General features: G+C 40.3%; 1 protein-coding gene across 2 annotated transcripts in view; it reads left to right on the top strand.

Annotated features, from left to right (window-relative positions):
• Positions 1 to 18589, top strand: part of LOC102408857 — a 432924-nt gene that overhangs the window by 342401 nt on the left and 71934 nt on the right. Inside the window, exon 5 of one of the 2 annotated variants that reach the window (XR_006639893.1) lies at positions 207 to 394. The exons of the other annotated variant lie outside the window; for it this stretch is intronic. The gene's annotated coding sequence lies outside the window, so the exon portion shown is untranslated. The remainder of the gene's footprint in view (positions 1 to 206; positions 395 to 18589) is intronic. 2 annotated transcript variants of the gene reach the window in all.

Genomic DNA, 18589 nt, shown 5'->3' with positions numbered 1-18589 from the left:
TTTTGGTGACAAGTGAATACTAATGTGTGTGTGATGCTCTGAGCTCTGTGCCAGGGATGCAGTGAGTGTGTTGAGTAGAAGATACATGCTCCAGTTCCTTCCAGCCACAAGGAATCCATCTGGGCCCATGGTGACTCATTAGGTCATGTAACATGAGGGCAGGTACCAACCCCTTCCTTCTGTGTCACCTCTGCTGTGTCTCCCAGGTAACCAAGTGTGCCTTCATCATCTTCCTGGGATGCGATGAACCTCACTCCCTGTCCAGCAGCAGCACTGCCTCTCTGGAGCATGGGAAAACCCTTCTCTAGAACACACTGGATTCATGGTTGCACTTTCCACCTTTCCAAGTTTGGCCACATCTGTGTGTGCTTCCACATGGCTCAAATGTAGAAGGGTGAGTAAGCTTGACTGATTATTCATCCTCTATATCTTAATCAGTATTCATGGATTCAGGGATTCTAGAACATCAAAAATTTTTTTTTACAAATGTCAATGGTGTACCATGTATGTGGATCCCAAGGTTTTCAGGAAAACGTCCGTGCATGAACTAGAAATATATATATCTTTTTTTTTATTATGACCCATTTTTTAAAAGTCTTTATTGAATTTGTTACAATATTGCTCTGTTTCATGTTTTGGTTTTTTTGACCATGAGGTATGTGGGATCTTAGCCCCCAGGATCAAAAGTGTACCCCTTGTGTTGCAATGTAGATTGTTAACCAGGGGGCCAACTGGGAAGTCCCAAAACAGGTAAATCTTAACTGAAGGCAGCTCATAGGGTCCTGTGTGAGATTTCCTCAAACAGGCCATAGACCCTTGCTTTGAGGCGCAGCTCCTCTGTGAAGTCCTCCTGATTTTTCTCAAATAGTGGTTGCTGTTTGTTTTTCTGTACCTTCAGAGCATTGTATGTGTAACTGATCATTTATCACTTTAGACTTGGTCTCCTTCAGTAGCCATAGTTCCTGAATATGGATTCTCTCTTTATCTTTGTGTTCCTACTACTTGCCTGTTACGGTCTGCCGTGCAGTTACCTGTCAATCATTTTTCCTCGTAAGAATGCACTGGTGAAAGCAATAGCCATTCTGCTCTGGCAACTTTCCAAATCATAAACCTATGGGATTGAGTTTTACCTGCTGATTCCACTGCGCTTAATGTGGATAGACTGCTCTGCTCCTGTTTTCACTGTAGAATGTGTTCCTGGGCTCCTCCACTGCCCTGGAGCAGATTCCTTCTGGACTATTCTAAGGCTCCTTAGATTCACATATCCCAAGGTCTTAGTTCTTCTGTCAAATCTTATCCTGAGTTGTGACCTCTCTGTACCACCCACGTTCAATCTCTGGGTGGGGAAGATCCCCTGGAGAAGGAAATGGCAAACCTCTGCAGTATTCTTGCCTGGAGAATTCCATGGACAGAGGAGCCTGGTAGGCTACAGTCCATAGGGTTGCAAAAGAGTCAGACACGACTGAGCAACTGAGCAATGAAAAAGACTCATCTTCACTAGAGCTTCTCTGGTACTTGCTCAGACCTCACCTAGTGAAAGGTTTATGCCTCTTACTGTTGGTAGATAATCACAGAAATCTAGCCAACAGCCAAGCAGATCTACCAAGACTACCAGAGCAGGTTATTAAAGAGAAATTCTCAGAGATGGGGTCAATAGTAAATGTGCCTTGCCCCACTGCCTGTCGCACCCTGGAGCATTGGCCAGGGATTCCAGAGGTATGAGCATCAATCTCCAGAGAGGAACCCCAGACCTTTGAGCTGAGAGACTGGGAAATACCAGCTTCTACCTGGCATAGTCAGGGACTGACACACACCAGCAATATGATGGGTGTAACCTCAGCTCTGGCCCTGGCTCGTTGGCCAAGCACCCATGGTCACAGAAACAAACATTTGGGAGTCCAAGCTGTGTGGTTGAAATATGGCTAACTGGTTGGTTGATTTGTACATCCACAGTCAAAGACCCTGATGCTGGAAAAGGCTGAGGGCAGGAGGAGAAGAGGGCAACAATGAGATGGTTGGATGGCATCACCGACTCAATGGACATGAGTTTGAGTAAACTCTGGGAGTTGGTGATGGACAGGGAGGCCTGGCGTGCTGCAATTCATGGGGTCACAAAGAGTCAGACATGACTGAGTGACTGAACTGAACTGAACTGAGTGACTGAACAACAACAAATCATGGTTGGGGTAGCACAAGCCCTCGCCCGGCATAATCTATGGGATTCAGGTCACAGACTACATAATGTGCTGGATGGTGACATTTGTCATCCCTCAGTCCTCTTATCAAAATCCATGGCCTGAATCACTCAGCTGCAGCTGCTTTCATGTGGCTTTCTAGGAGGTGAGCCTGTAGGTGATTAGTACTGGATAAATTAAGTTCTGAGTTTTCAACGGATTTAATCCCTATGTGGTCCTAACTCATTAGCATCTGCAGGGCCCAAAGTAAAATTAATGGATCACTTTCAACCAGATTGAAGTACTTCTTATGGACAAAGTCACTAACCCTCCTCTCTCTAAAATAAAAGTGGTTACTAGTCCCATGAGGGCAGGAGCTCTATCTAATGCCCTAATGAATCCCTAGTGTCTACACAACTGTTTTTGTTGAATGCATAAAAGAATGGATTCTCAGTTATGGGAATTAGACCTCATACTTGTTTAACATCAAAGAGGATTCAAATGTGTTTAGTATTCAGAAAGTATGATCCCAACATAATGATCATAAAAGCTAGTTTTTAAAAGGCTCATCCTTCCTGGTGGCTCAGAGGGTAAAGAATCTGCCTGCAATGCAGGAGACCCAGGTTCAATCCCTGGGCCAGGAAGATCCCCTGGAGAAGGAAATGGCAACCCACTCCAGTATTCTTGCCTGGAAAATCCCCATGGATAGGAGCCTGACGGGCTACAGTCCATGGGGTCGCGAAGAGTCAGACCCAGCTGAGTGACTAAGCACACAGCAGCACAGCAATGCTACTCAAAGCCAGTTGGTGCACTGATTTTGATTGTTGTTTGTTTGTATGATGAGGTCAATACAGAAATCAAGAGCAAGTGTTCAGAAAATTTTATAGCAAGTTCCCAGGGTAATACATGTCTGTGGAATCTAATAATAAATACATTAAGGGTTGGATTTCCTATGCCCTATATTTTGGGTTATTTAATTTTTCTAGTTGAAAAAGGAAATGGTAACCCGCTCCAGTACTCTTGCCTGGAAAATCCCATGGATGGAGGAGCCTGGTGGGCTGCCGTGTATGGGGTCGCGAAGAGTCGAACACGACTGAGTGACTTCACTTTCACTTTTCACTTCCATGCATTGGAGAAGGAAATGGCAACCCACTCCAGTGTTTTTGCCTGGAGAATCCCAGGGACGGGGGAGCCTGGTGGGCTGCCTAGAGTCGAACACGACTAAAGCGACTTAGCAGCAGCAACTTTTCTAGTAATGAAATTCATTTGCGTTGCATTTGAAACAATGTAATCCATAATGGAGTAAATGTTAAAAGAATAATACACACTGCCCTTTTGCTTCAGTTTGCTCTTTCTCTCTGGGCCTGTGTGTGTATCTCTTTTTCTCTCACAGACACACACACTCATACACACACACACACACACACACACACACACACACACACGGTAGGAGGAACAACTGTGGGGGCTCTAGGGGACAGGACTACATTTTCAAGTTTTCAAGGCTGTATGGTAACTCTGGTTCTGTCCCTGATTCCCAATAAGAGCAAAAGGGAATAATTATCCTGCCTGTGACTGGGTAAGTTACCTGATTATCATCCAAGGAAATTTGCCTCTAGTAATGGAAAAGGCTGCATGGTTTTAAGTACCATCTCCCTGTGGCATTCTTCCCAGTAGGGTTTTCTATTGCTGTTTAACAATCAGCTCAGTCAAGAAGTTTTGACCTCACAGAAACGTGGACTCTTTATTCTACCTACTCCCTGGTCTAACCCTGGTGTCAGATGTGCCAGTGTTTATAGAATATCAGAGAGAAGGAGAAGCAAGGAGGAGAGAAGGTAGGAAGCTAAAAAGAGAGAAGAAAGCAAGGAAAGAGAAAAAAAAGAAGAAGGAGGAGGGCCAAAAACAATCATCTCATAGAAACTGTACTAATGCCATTAACTTAAAGTTACAAACTTTTCATTTCATGCCAGGAGAAGGTTGCATCAATCTATATACAGCATCTTTAGGGTTTATACCTTACTGAACTCTGTGTTTGATTTCTAGCAATGCCACTAGTTATATCCCAGGATATTGCAATATTTGACATTGTAATTTATACAAAAAAATATATATATTTGGTCATTTAAATAACCCAAATATATTTTATTTATATTTGGTCTTTGCCTACAGTTCCTGGCTCATAGCTCCCAAAACTCCTGGTGGTGGTGGTGGTGGTGGTGGTTTAGTCACTAAGTCATGTCTGACTCTTGTGACCCCATAGAATGTAGCCTACCAGCTTCTCTTTGCACACCACTCTCCAGGCAACAATACTGGAGTGGGTTACAATTCCCATCTCCAGGGGATCTTCCCAATCCAGGGATTGAACCTGGGTCTCCTGCATTGCAGGCAGATTCTTTACCAACTGAGCTATAAACTCCTGGAATAGCTGCAAATTCATTGAGACTAATAAAGGTGTCTTTTGTTATGTTAATGAGTGACTTTTGGCCCGCATCAAGAATGGAGGCTGGTTGCTAGTGGAGCCATGGGAGCCTTGGAGTTTTCGGTCTTAACCCCTGACCTTGGAGAGGGGAGAGAGAATGGACATTGAGTTATGAAGCACAAGCTGGAATCAAGATTGTGGGAGAAATATCAATAACCTCAGATATGCAGATGACACCATCCTTATGGCAGAAAGTGAAGAAGAAACTAAAGAGCCTCTTGATGAAAGTGAAAGAGGAGAGTGGAAAAGTTGGCTTAAAGCTCAACATTCAGAAAACTAAGATCATGGCATCTGGTCCCATCACTTCATGGCAAATAGATGGGGAAACAGTGACAGACTTCATTTTGGGGGGCTCCAAAATCACTGAAGATGGTGACTGCAGCCATGAAATTAAAAGACACTTGCTCCTTGGGAGAAAAGTTATGACCAACCTAGACAGCTTAATAAAATCAGAGACATTACTTTGCCAACAAAGTTTCATCTAGTCAAAGCTATGTTTTTCCAGTAGTCATGTATGGATGTGAGAGTTGGACTATAAAGAAAGCTGAGCGCCGAAGAATTGATGCTTTTGAACTGTGGTGTTGGTGAAGACTCTTGAGAGTCCCTTGGACAGCAAGGAGATCCAACCAGTCCATCCTAAAGAAAATCAGTCCTGAATATTCATTGGAAGGACTGATGCTGAATCTGAAACTCCAATACTTTAGCCACCTGATGGGAAGAACTGACTCTTTGGAAAAGATCCTGATGGTGGGAAAGATTGAAGGCGGGAGAAGAAGGGGATGACAGAGGATGAGATGGTTGGATGGCATCACCAACTCAATGGACATGAGTTTGAGTAAACTCTGGGAGTTAGTGATGGACAGGGAGGCCTGGTGTGCTGCAGTCCATGAGGTAGCAAAGAGTCAGATATGACTGAGCACCTGAATTGACTGACTGAGTGATATGAACAATGGTGTCCTTGTAATGAAGCCTTCCAAAAATCTCAAAGGGACTGGATTCAGAGAGCTTTTGGGTTGGTGAACCCATGGAGATTTGGGGAGACTGATACCTGGAAAGGGCATGGAAGCCCTTTCTATTTGCCATGAAGTATGTGCCCCTTCCCACATACCTTGCCCATCTCTTTCAATCTGGCTCTTTCTGAGTCATATCCTTTGGTAATAAGCCAGTAATCTAACACATCAAATATTTTCTGAGTCCAGTGAGCCACTCCAGCAAATTAAAGGAGAGATGGTAGGAACTTGCTTGGTAACCAGTTGGTCAGAAGTACGAGTAACAACCTAGACTAGCATCTGAAGCCCAAGGAGGGGATCACTGGGGCCCCCAGTGTATGGCCAGTGGATCAGAAGCTCAGGTGACAGCCTGGAGTTTGGTGTTGGAAATGGGAAGGAGGTGCAGTCTGGTAGAACTGAACTCTTTCCTTTTAGAATCTGATGCCATCTCTAATAGACTGGAAAACAATTGAGTTGGATTGCAGGACACCCAGCCACTGTCCACAGCGTCATTTGTCAGTGTGCATGGGGGAACCCATATGTTGAAATTGGTGGTCAAAACCCAAAATGGTTCTTGACTTCAACAGTTGACTTAGATAACAAAATTAGAGGAAAGTGTGTAGAACTGGGAACCAAAAGCCTTGAGCTCCAGTCTTGCTTCTGCCATTAATCAGCAGAGTGAAGGTGTGGGAAAGCTGCCAAGTCTTGTGAGCTCTAGTCTCTTCATCAAAAAATTAAACAGTGTGACTTGACTCTTTCTAAGTTTCATGCTACCACTGTACTTTTTAAAAAGCATTCACTTGCTTATATTCTTTTCTTAATTTACTTACCTAACAAAAAAGATTAAAACCTTTTGCCTTTGGTTATTTAGGATGAGGCAGAGGTGAGGGGGATTTGTTGTTGTTTGATTTAGTTTTCTGCATATGACTTTGACTCTGGGCTCATAAATATTTTGCATCTCAAATTCTGCATCTCCTGCATATATGGGAATATGTGTGTAAAGAAGCTAGCATACTGAAGTCTGCAGTAAGTGTGAGCTGTATTTATTAACGTCAATAATTAAAATATTTATTCATCTAAGAAAGCTGAGTTTATAAAAGAAAACTGCATATTAGACAGGCTTCCCAGGTGGCACTAGTGGTAAAGAATCCATCTGCCAGTGCTGGAGAGGTAAGAGACACAGGTTCGATCCCTGGGTCAGGAAGATCCCCTGGAGAAGGGAATGGCAACCCACTCCAGTATTCTTGCCTGGAGAATCCCATGGACAGAGGAGCCTGGTGGGCTATAGTCCATAGAATCGCAAAAGTCAGATACAACTGAAGAGACAGCACTTTGCACGCATGTTAGATGTCTGCTTTCCACATTAACTTTATTCTTTATGCCATTCAAGAACTGAAAAACTGAATGATGGTTGAGATTGTAGTAATTGGAAGGTACCTCTGTCGTTAGAGTTTGCAAGAGGTGCTTGTGGAAAAGGATATTTTCACAGTGATTTTCCCATTAATCTTCTTAAATTGTTCAAATAATAAATATTATTCCCATTTACTGTCTGATCAAGCAGACATTAGTTCTCTGCCCATTGTTCAAAAAATACACCGGTCCTTTAGCTGTCTTAAGAGCATTAAGGAATATAAAAGGACTTCTCTGATGGCTCAGGTGGTCAAGAATCTGCCTACAATGGAGGAGACCGGGGTTCAATCCCTGCATCAGGAAGATCCCCTGGAAGAGCGCATGGCTACCCACTCCAGTGTTCTTGCCTGGAGACCTCCATGAACAGAGGAGCCTGGTGGGCTACGGTCCATGGGGTCACAAAGAGTCAGACATGACTGAACAACTAATATACACACACAGCAATAGAAAAAGCTATTCTTTCCTGAGGGGGAAAAAAATCTATTTTTTCCCCCAAAGGCGAAAACAGAATCTTTACAGTGTTATAATGAAGACTATTTCTCTTTTTCTGATTTCTAATACCATTTTCCAATTAAAAAAGATCCAGTGCTCACTGGAAAATTGATTCTAGGGTTGGGATGGGAAATAAGCAAGATGAACCCAGAGTATCTTGTGGTATCAGGAAGTAAGGAAGTACTCAAACAAAGAAAGTTAAGGACATATCACAGAACACAGAAGCCAACTTGGAAGGCCTCCCAGTGGTCAAAACTATAATGGTGGGAGCAACAAAACAAAAAACATAGCACTAGATAACCCATGCAAAGTATATAGACTAAAGAATACATACGCCATTTAAATAAATAAATGGAGGAGAAAATTGTTTTTCTCACAGAAGAATTCCAAAAAAAAAAAAAATATATATATATATATATATGTATATATAGGTATTCTCTCCTCCAGGAGATGGAGTTCAATTGTCTCCCATCCCCACTCCCACCATATCCTTGAGTTGTGACTGGAATTAATGACTTGCTGAGGCTTCACAGATGACTCAGTGGTAAAGAATCCACCTGCAATGCAGGAGAAGCATGTTTGATCCCTGGGTCAGGAATATCTCCTAGAGAAGGAAATGGCAACCTACTCCAGTGTTTTTGCCTGGAAAATCCCACTGATGAGGAGCCTGGCAGGCTACAGTCCAATAGAACACACATGCATGCATGCTAAGTTATTTCAGTCGTGTCTGACTCTTTGTGACCCTAGGGATTGTAGCCCACCAGTCTCCTCTGTCCATGAGAATCTCCAGGCAAGAATACTGGAGTGGGTTGCCATGCCCGCCTCCAGGGGATCTTCCCTGAATAGAGTATAGAAAGGGAAAAATAATAACTTTACAATGGAGAAACCTGGCAAACAGTGCCTTAACCAATTGATCAAGGTTAACATCAGCAGTGATAAAGCACTTTGATGTCATTTATCCTCTGATAAAACATTATAAGAAGGGTATTTCACTTCCATGATATTCTTCTCAAAATTTGTAACGCCGGTCTTTGTCATAAAAAAGCACCAGACAAACCAATCTTGAACATTCTACAAAACACCTGCCCAGTTTTGCTCAAAAATGTCAAGGTCCTTAAAAACAAGGAATCTGAACAACTGTCACAGCCAAGAGGAGCTTAAGAAGACATGAGGACTAAATGTAACTCATCTGGATGAGATCCTAAAATAGTCGAAAGGACTTTAGAGAAAAACAAATGAAATCAAAGTGTGGAGTTTAGTTAACAGTAATGCATGAATGTTGGGTCCTTAGTTGTGATAAATGTAAAGTAAGATGATAGCGAAGGGGACAACTTACGGAGGGGTGCACAGGCACTACCTTTATAACCTTTTTTGTAGCTCCAAAACTACTGTGAAGCAGACTTTACTTACAGGTTTCTCAAAAAGTGAATACTCCTTGATAGTTTATGTGGAGGTGTTTACAACCACTTGACTGAAAGCTGGCAAGAACCCAGCACCTAAAGCAGGGTCTGGCATACCATATGCAGTTGACAATCTCTGTTGAACAAATGTGATGGCTGCTAAATATTTATAGATCATAAGCTATTTATTTGCAATTAAAAAGAATTTTGAAAGATCCTTACATTTTAAGGTTGTGGGAGAAAACAGTATTTTCATTTACTTAATGTTTCCAAAAGGTATTCAAACTAGGGATAATTTTTTTTTAAACTTTACATAATTGTATTAGTTTTGCCAAATATCAAAATGTGGCAGAAGCCATCACAATATTGTAAATTATTCTCCAATTATTATAAATAAATGTTTTTTAAAAAGAAAGTTACAGAGGAGGTGGCTCATGTAATCAATCAGTGAGCTTCCAGGCCAAACAGGAGCATTGCCCTTAGAAAAAAGGGGAAGAGCCTGATTAAAAGTAGGTATGTTTCAGTAAATGCTGGAGAGGGATGGGGAGAAAAGGGAACCCTCTTGCACTGCTGGTGGGAATGTAAATTGAAACAGCCACTATGGAGAACTGTATGGAGATTCCTTTTAAAGCTAGGAATAAAACTACCATATGACCCAGCAATCCCACTGCTGGGCATATACCCTGATGAAACTATAATTGGAAAAGACACATGTACCCCAATATTCATGGCAGCACTATTTACAATAGTTAGGACATAAAAGCAATATAGATGTTCATTGACAGATGAATGGATAAAGTTGTGGTACATATATACAATGGAATATAACTCATCCATATAAAGGAATGCATTTGAGTCAGTTCTAGTGAGGTGGATGAACACGGAGCCTGTTACACAGAATGAAGTAAGTCAGAAAGAGAAAAACAAATTTCTTATATTATGTGCGTATACAGAATCTAGAAAAATGGTACTGATGAACCTATTTGCAGGACAAGAATAGAGACACACACATAAAGAACAGACTTAAAGCACAACCGGGGAAGGAGAGAGTGGGATGAATTGAGAGAATAGCATTGACATGTATAAGCTGCCATGTATAAAATAGATAACCAGTGGGAATGTCCTGTATAGCACAAGGAGCTCAACCTGGTGCTCTGTGACAACCTAGAAGGATGGGATGGAATGGAGGGCTAGGGAGGAGGTTCAGGAGAGAGGGGACATATGTGTACTTGTGGCTGATTCATGTTGCTTTATGGCAAAACCCAACACAACATTGTAAAGCAATTATCCTGCAATTAAAAAACAAACAAACAAAAAAACAGAATGTCCCAAAATATACAAGGTAGACATATTCAGGTTCATTTATATAAAGGAAGTTGATATCTGAGTTAATTATTAAAAACAACCCAATTTTGGCAGCAAAAAATTAAAAAGTAGGTATGGCTTCCCTGGTGACTCTGATAGTACGATAGTATGAAAGGTATGATGGTAAAGGTACGTGAACTTGAAAAATTGATACTGTTTTCCCTTCTTCCTTTTGTTTGTTGAGTATTTTACCCCTTTGTGATCTTTCTCATGTTTCATTTTTCTTCTTTCTTACTCCTCTGATTACCTTCTGTCTTTTTTCCCCTCTCGTAACCTGGCACCCCCAGACTGAAGATTGGTTCACTTCCATGTGAACAGCTCAGCCTCTCTCTTCTGTTCTTGGCATCTGGCTTTGGGCTTTCTCATTGCTTATTAGCATTTTCTCTAGGGACTCTTGTTGTTGTTTAGTCGCTAAGTCATGTCTGATTCTTTGCGATTCCATGGACATGGGATGACTCTTTGCGATCCCATGGACATGGGATCCCTGCCATGCTCCTCTGTCCATGGGATTTTCCAAGCAAGAATACTGGAGTGGGTTGCCAATTCCTTTTCCAAGTGATGTTCCCCACCCAGGGATCGAACCTGCATCTCCTGCATTGGCAGGCAGATTCTTTACCACTGAGCCACCGGGGAAGACCTCAGGAACACTTACAGGCACTTATAGAGTACTCACTCTTCCTTCTATCATGGATATCTGAAAACAGACATATCTCATCAGGTTTGTTAATTTACAGATCTGGAAAACACTGTTGACTTTGGTGGCAGAACTTATTTTCCCAAGAATAAAATGACATAAAGCCAGTGTTCTCCCCATTTAAAGTATATTCAAAGCAGAATTTTGTAGGAAAAAAAAAAATACGTGGCCAAACATTTTTATCCTTTGCTTTGAAATATATTTTTTAAACCTTCATCAATTTCGATGCTATTTTTATTGCCCAAGGAATCAGAAAACAGTTTCTGGTCTCCTCCCTGGGAGACTCATTTAATCCTTCAAGACTCCATGTGTCTAGTTGTAATATGGAAATTATCTATAACACATTACATAACCAGAGAGACAGCCAAACCCAGTCATGGGTAGATGGTCCTTCCAGATATAAAATCTATGATACTAAGTTTGGATCAGTATTTGAGCAGCAACTTCTACACACACTTTACTTTGCAAATCAGTGAAGTTGGAGATGCCACTGAGAGTAGTAGAGTCTGAGAGAAGGATTTAGCAGGTGGGGAGTGGTAGCCAGAAGAGAGGAGAGTGATCCCCAAGTTTTCGTGTGCTTTTCTTTTCTTTCTTTCTTTTTTTTTTTCCATGTGCTTTTCTCTCTGAGATCAAGCACACCAATAACAGACCAGTTCAAATGGGAATGGGACTCTTCTGACAGTTACTCTATGGACAGATGTAACTGTCAGCCTTTGAGTCTCCTAATGAGAATTTCCAGTCATACCTCCATGTTGATTAGTAATTTATACACTTGAGTCAGATTTTTAAGAAGATCCAAGTGCATACTCAGATGGCAGTGCAAATTCAGTTTGGGTCATGCAGTGTATATTACTACTAAGATAGAAGTCTAAAAAAATTTAGAAAACCATTTACTGGTACATTGTCATTTGTACCAGTAGTACAATGTAGTGAGATCTTCTCTTTTTTATTCTCACTCCCTCCCTCCTACCCCAAGCAGCTCTTAGCCTACATGGATAGTAGTTAAAATTTTCCTCGAAGGTCTTTAGTGATCCAGTGGTTAAGACTTCCATTGGAGGGAGCTCAGGTTCAGTTCCTGGTCAGAGAACTAAGATCCCACAAGCCATGAGGTACAGCCAAAAAAAAAAAGATACTTGAAATTTCCCAATCTGTGGTTTTCTTTTCCTTCTTTTATTTTTGTAAACTAACTGTATAATCAGACAATGTTTTTGGTGATCTAGCTGTCTTATTCTTAAAATGATCATTTCTTACATATCTTTATTTTGTGTAGTAAAGCATAGAGCTCATAGTTGATAAAGTAGAACAGTAGGGAATTTTCACAAAATCATGATTTCATCTGTGTGCACAAAGTGACCATTTCATTTTCCTATCACCTACACATATTTCCTTCCTCAAAGGAGGAATGATAATATACTGCTCTCCCTTACGGGACTTACTCTTAAGTATTATTCAATTCAGTCCTCATATCATTCCTATGATGGATAGAACAATTCTATTAACATGAGGAAATAAAATAAGAATTTTATATGACATAAATGATTGGTGAAAAATTGAAAGCAACTTGAATATTTAAACATAAGGTAGTCCACAAATCATTACAATCCATTCATTGGCATACTACACAGTCATTATAAAGCATGTCTATAGAAATATACTTGTTACCAATATATATACATGTATTGATATAGAAAGTTTCAATATATTATTATACAAGTATGAGTTCAGTATGTTATATTTTTAAAATATGCATTTATATATAAATATTTATACCTAGAAATAAATATTTGGGAAGGTTTATTGATTGCATTTTCCTTCTATGCATCGTTTGATTTAAAACCTTTTAATTTTATCTTGTTTTACTCTGAAGAGCCCAACCAGAATGACAACTATGTCTCTTGTATCTAAGTATGGTCTTATTTCCATGTCATTCTGTGTCATTCAACTACAAATGTGACCAGGGGTCATCTGGGCAGTGATTAAGAGTTTGGACTCTGGAGACAGCCTGCCTAGGCTTTAATGATGGCTCCGCCGTTCTATCCAAGCAACCTTATTTAATCCCTTGAAGCCTCAGTTGGGCTTCCCAGGTGGCTCAGTGGGTAAAGCATCTGTCTGCAATGCTGGAGACACACGCAGATGTGAGTTCAATCCCCAGGTCAGAAAGATCCCCTGAAAGACGGCGTGGCAACCCACTCCAGTATTGTTGCCTGGAGAATTCCATGGACAGAGGAGCCTGGTGGGCTACAGCCCATAGGGTCACAAAGAGTTGGACACGACTGAAGGGACTTAACACACATGCGCATGCACACACACACACACACACAAATAGTAACTACATCAGATTATTATTGTGAGGATTGAATGAGATAAAGCATATGAAATTTTCAGCTGGGTGCTTGGCATATAATATGTATTCAGTTAATTTGCTACTATTATTGCATTATTTATCTGGGTCCATGGGTAGACTGTGGGAATATGAATATAATACATACTCAGTTATTGCTACCATTATTACATTATTTGGGATTCCCTGGTGGCTCAGATGGTAAAGAACCCTCCTGCAATGAGGGAGACCTGGGCTCAATCCCTATCTGGGTCCATGGATAGACCCTGGGAATCTGTGAGCTTTCTGAAATTTGAGGTATAATTTTTTGTGTGTGATTACATTTACATATATTGCATATTTAGAGGTCAAGGGTCAAAACTCAGTAATTTCTCAGAATGCTCCATGCACTCGAAATAGGCTAGAACCATTGCTCTAAACACGTATCCAGAGAGCAATGGGAATGATCCACAGAGCAAGTGTCACTGCATTAGAAAGATCTCAAAAAAAATTTCCAGTAGAAATTGAATCAAACGGAAATAGAAACAACCTCCCAACTCATTATTTAATCTTTGTGTCATTAGCTCAGATGATAAAGAATCCGCCTGCGGTGCAGGAGATCCAGGTTCAATCCCTAGGTTGGGAAGATCCCCTGGAGAAAGGAATGGCAACCCACTCCAGTATTCTTGCCTATAGAATCGTGTGAACAGAGAAGCTGGCAGGTTCCAGTCTGTGGGGTTGCAGAGAGTCAGACAGAACTGAGCAACCCACACTTCTGCACTTTCATCCAGATGCTCATAGGATCTGGGAAAATGTGTCTGTGCAGACTTGCACACCTCCTTCCAGGTCTCCTCACTTCTTGTTCCTCAGGGTCTGCCTCCCTCTATTCAGGGGGTGTTCTTCAGGCAGCAATCTCTGCAGTGTGCACAGAGGCCAGAATCCCTGCCTGGGGAAGATTTATGTAATTTCAAATATTATACTATTCAGGGTTAAAATAGCTTACATGACTATTCCAAACTATTTTTCATATCTGTTAAGTCTGCACTTGAGTATTATAACCTTATTTTAGCCATGGGCAGGGGAAAAAACAAATAATAATCTGTGGCTGATAAGGTCTTCATCTGTGAACTGGCTGCTTCTCTGTCCCTGCTGCTGAAGTAGTCTTGATTTTCATAAGGATGTGCTTAAAAGCAGAGGTTGGGAAGCATTCTAGATATTTAGGTGACCTGGACATGACTGAATATTTGTACTCATGAGCGTTTCTATGTTTACTTTTCTTAAAGTCCCAACTCCATAGCATTTATTAGGAAACCTCTCCCCCTTATCCATCACCCCTGAGCCACATACCAACCCCCACAGTCTCCCCTACCTGTAAACCTCCAACTCTGCAAGGTTTTCATATTCTTTAGGTGCTTCCTTTTTTCTGAATTTTTATGCATATTTTGTCTGCTTAGAACACTTTTTGTCCTTTTCTCCCGCCCTCATTTTAAAACGAAGCAGTGACTCCTGTTTATTCACAGGCCCCTCAGATGCTGCCTCCTCAGGAAGTGTTTGTTACTCCCAAGTATCGAGTCTGTGACTCTCCTGTTTTCTGGTAGCACGTAATGTGTCTTGCATTTGCTCATGCTGTATTGAAATGTCCCCTCTCCTTGTCTGGATCCACACCAGACTATGGGCAGTGACAGTGGGGTCCCTGTCTAGGCCATAGTCGTGTCTGCACCTAAGAGCACCTTGCAGCATATCAGGCATCCAAGAACTAGTTGTTGTGATTTTTAGCTATTTGCTATTTATCGATTCTATGCTGGATAATAATATTTCTAGTGGAGAAACACAAAAGCGAGAAAGAGAGAGTAGAGAAAGGAAGGAAGGAAAGAAGAAAGGAAATTTGGTTATCTATGGAATTATTTTGCCAGTAAATTCCTTTCTGAAATATTAGATATTAATTCCATTATACTGCACTGAAATTGCTTCAATGAAAGAATTAAGAACTGTTATTCATCTGTGTTTCTTTTATATAGAAACATATTTCAATAATTAGATATACTGATTATAGTGAATATAACTGACTCTCAAAGTAAACGAACAGATAAATTATGTGGATGAATTATTGTATATATGTATATATACAGATGTCCGACTATTGTATGATGTCTTTGAAGAATAGATCGTTATTTCTTCTCCATTGAGAATTCTTTAGAAGAGTCTGTACTGTATGTAAATGTGTACATACATACAATTTTTTACAGCTGTTTCATATTTGAAACTGAAGCTATTTCCTTTCAAAATTAGATATCTCTTCAAGATAGACAACTGTTTTTAATGGTAACAGATTTGGGGGTTATTTTGAAGAACTATTAATGAATTACTGCTGCATGACTTGTGAGAGACTATACAAGATTGTTGAAAACATCAAATATCTACTTCCAAGCATAGGCTTCACAGAACAGAGCACCACTATTACTACTCATGGCACTTACAGTCATCACTGAGACTTTTAAGGTGTCTTTTGAGAAAATCTATGGGGCTTGGGAGTGTGCTCTTTTATTAGGGGTTTTAAAATGGGGATTATAATAAGCCAGTTAACAGTTCTAGAACTGGAAACAGGTCTTTGGCAAAATCTTTTCACTCCTGTATTTTCTCTAGGTTTCCACTGTTCCCTTGGACTTCAGGTGATTTGTCTTCTGTTTCCTGTCTGTCAGCTTTCCTTATCTCTGACCATACTACATATTTTAATTTGTCTCTTCTTTTCTTGTCTTTTTTGTTCCTGTCCCATGGCCTTCAGCCAACATCTGGACTTGACATCTCAAGCCTGGGGTTCCACCTTGGCTATCAGTAGCCATGTCTTGGGCTTGACAACTTCCATTTCTATTCTATTTTCCCTGTTACTAGCATGATTAGGGTTGACTCCATGTCCCACAGTTTCCATTAGGCCAGCTAAATCAATAATGTGATATTTTTAATATTTTCATATGATAATGCTTCATTGCTGACCTCCAAAATAACATCACACTTACTTCCAGGAAATCAACACTGTTTTGTCATAAACAAGTGATAGGCATGAAAAAAAATTTTTTTTTTCCTTCTACAGTGAATATATGGACCAAGAGCCATTGCTAGAAAGAAAATGGTTTACAGTGGATAAAAATGTGAGTCAGAGGCAGGACGAAGACTTGATTTCTGGTTCTTTTGCTTCAGAGGAGGGCTTCAACTTACAGAATGGGGAGCATCATAATTCCATTTCCCCCATATCCTGTGACAGTATTACATATCACTATTTACACACTATTGGTGAAGGTCAGACCTGGGACAATTTTGCCTTCATCTGTAGCTAGTTTTGGCCACATACCCCTGGTGGCTCAGATGGTAAAGTGTCTGCCTGCAATGCAGGAGACCCGGGTTGGGAAGATCCCCTGGAGAAGGAAATGGCAAGCCACTCCAGCACTCTTGCCTGGAAAATCCCATGGACGGAGGAGCCTGATAGGCTACAGTCCATGGGGTCGCAAAGTGTTTTGTTTTCTGTCTATAAAATGTATAAACTGAATTTTGATAAGTAGAAATATGTCTACACTGAAACTCTATTTCTTAGCCATGCAAATATTGTTTTAGTCACAGTCCTAACAAGTTTGATTCTTTGAATCTTCATAATGGCTTAGAAGTAATACATAGAAAATGCTAATAGTATAACAAGAAGCATATTGAAATGTAGATGCAGACAGCTGAAACAGCCTGTCTGCAGGAAAAAAAAAAATGAATAGAAGTTTGGGGTCATTTTATATAAAGATGAAATAATCTATTATGTTTCTCAAAAGACAATGAAGGCATCAAAGAAATGTAGGACAATTCAATAACTGAGATTAAATTAGGTTCATTCTCTCTTTGAAGACGTAGATGAATTGCAATGTACTTGAGACTGTTTCCAGCCCAAATCCCCCCTCCATCCTGCAACCAGAGCCCTATTTCTAAGACAAAAGTGTCATCCTGTCATTCCCCCCATTAGAACCCTTCAGTGCTTCCCTTTGCCTGGAGGCTAATAATCCAAACTTTTTAGACTGGTATCCAAAGCTCTTCACAGCCAGACTGTCATTTACATTTCTTAGCTGGGCCTCTACCACTTTTCCACAAGACATAGCTTAGTATGTGCTAGGTTTAAGACCTAGAGATGGCCCTGAAAATAGTAATCATAATACTTAATATTCCTTGACTGTTTGCTATTTCCAAGTATAATTTTAAGAATTTTTGAACACTATCTTACTTATACATATAAAAAAAGAATATTGATTATTTTATAGATTAGGAGACTGAAGCTCAAGTAAAGATTAACATTCAAGAGTTTACAGGTACTAAGTAGCCAAGATCAATGTTAACCAAAGAGTCTGATTCCTAGTAGGTAGTGGCCTCAAGTTTTTGCCCAAGACCGCAAGCACACCTGTGGTCATCCTCTTATGAAAGGATGGCTTCCACTTTGCCATCCCTATGAGTCAGGATTTCCTTAAAAAAAAAAATATCAATAGAATAAATTAAGATTATTTCAGTGTGTTGCTCACTAAGATTTATAACTCAAAGACACATGGGGTATATGTGTAACAAAGCATGTTATCTGTTTGATGGGGTAGACAGAAAACAGAGGTCCTGATCCACTTCGAGTAATTAAAGGGTCTGTGACACATCTTGAAAGTGAAGAGTATGAATTCCGGTGCCCTGGCCAGATTCCAAGCCACATAATTATACCCTCCCCTTTCTACCTAAAAATTCTCCTCAGAGTTTCAACTGAAAAATAAATTCTTCACTTCCCATACTAACTGCTGTCATTGCAGCTTGAGACATGATTATGCTTCTTTAAGCAGATGCTTCCTATATTTTACTGAAGAATAGAGTTTCTCTTGCAAGATGGCCCAGAATAAAAGATACTGTTCGATATACCTTTCCACACATCTTGGATAAATATGAGATGCATGGCCAACTCAATCCTAGGAAGGAGCTAGCTAGCTGGATTATTGAGTAATAAATAAACAGATATTAAAAACATACTAAAGTCAAGGTAATAGAAAATTAGAATTATAGGTATCCGTCCTTACAGGTAGCTTCCACATCTGTGGATTCAACAAATAGATCAAAAATATTTGGGAAAAATTTTTCTGGAAGTTCCCAAAAGCAAAGCTTGAATTTCCTGTGTGCTGGTAACTATTAATATGGCATTTACATTATATTTACATAGCGTTTAGGTTCTATTGAGTAACATTAAGTAACCTAGAAATGATTAAATGAT

Source organism: Bubalus bubalis, chromosome 13 (genome assembly GCF_019923935.1).
Source record: "Bubalus bubalis isolate 160015118507 breed Murrah chromosome 13, NDDB_SH_1, whole genome shotgun sequence".
NCBI classification, from domain to species: domain Eukaryota; kingdom Metazoa; phylum Chordata; class Mammalia; order Artiodactyla; family Bovidae; genus Bubalus; species Bubalus bubalis.
This window is presented reverse-complemented; position numbering and strand designations above follow the sequence as displayed.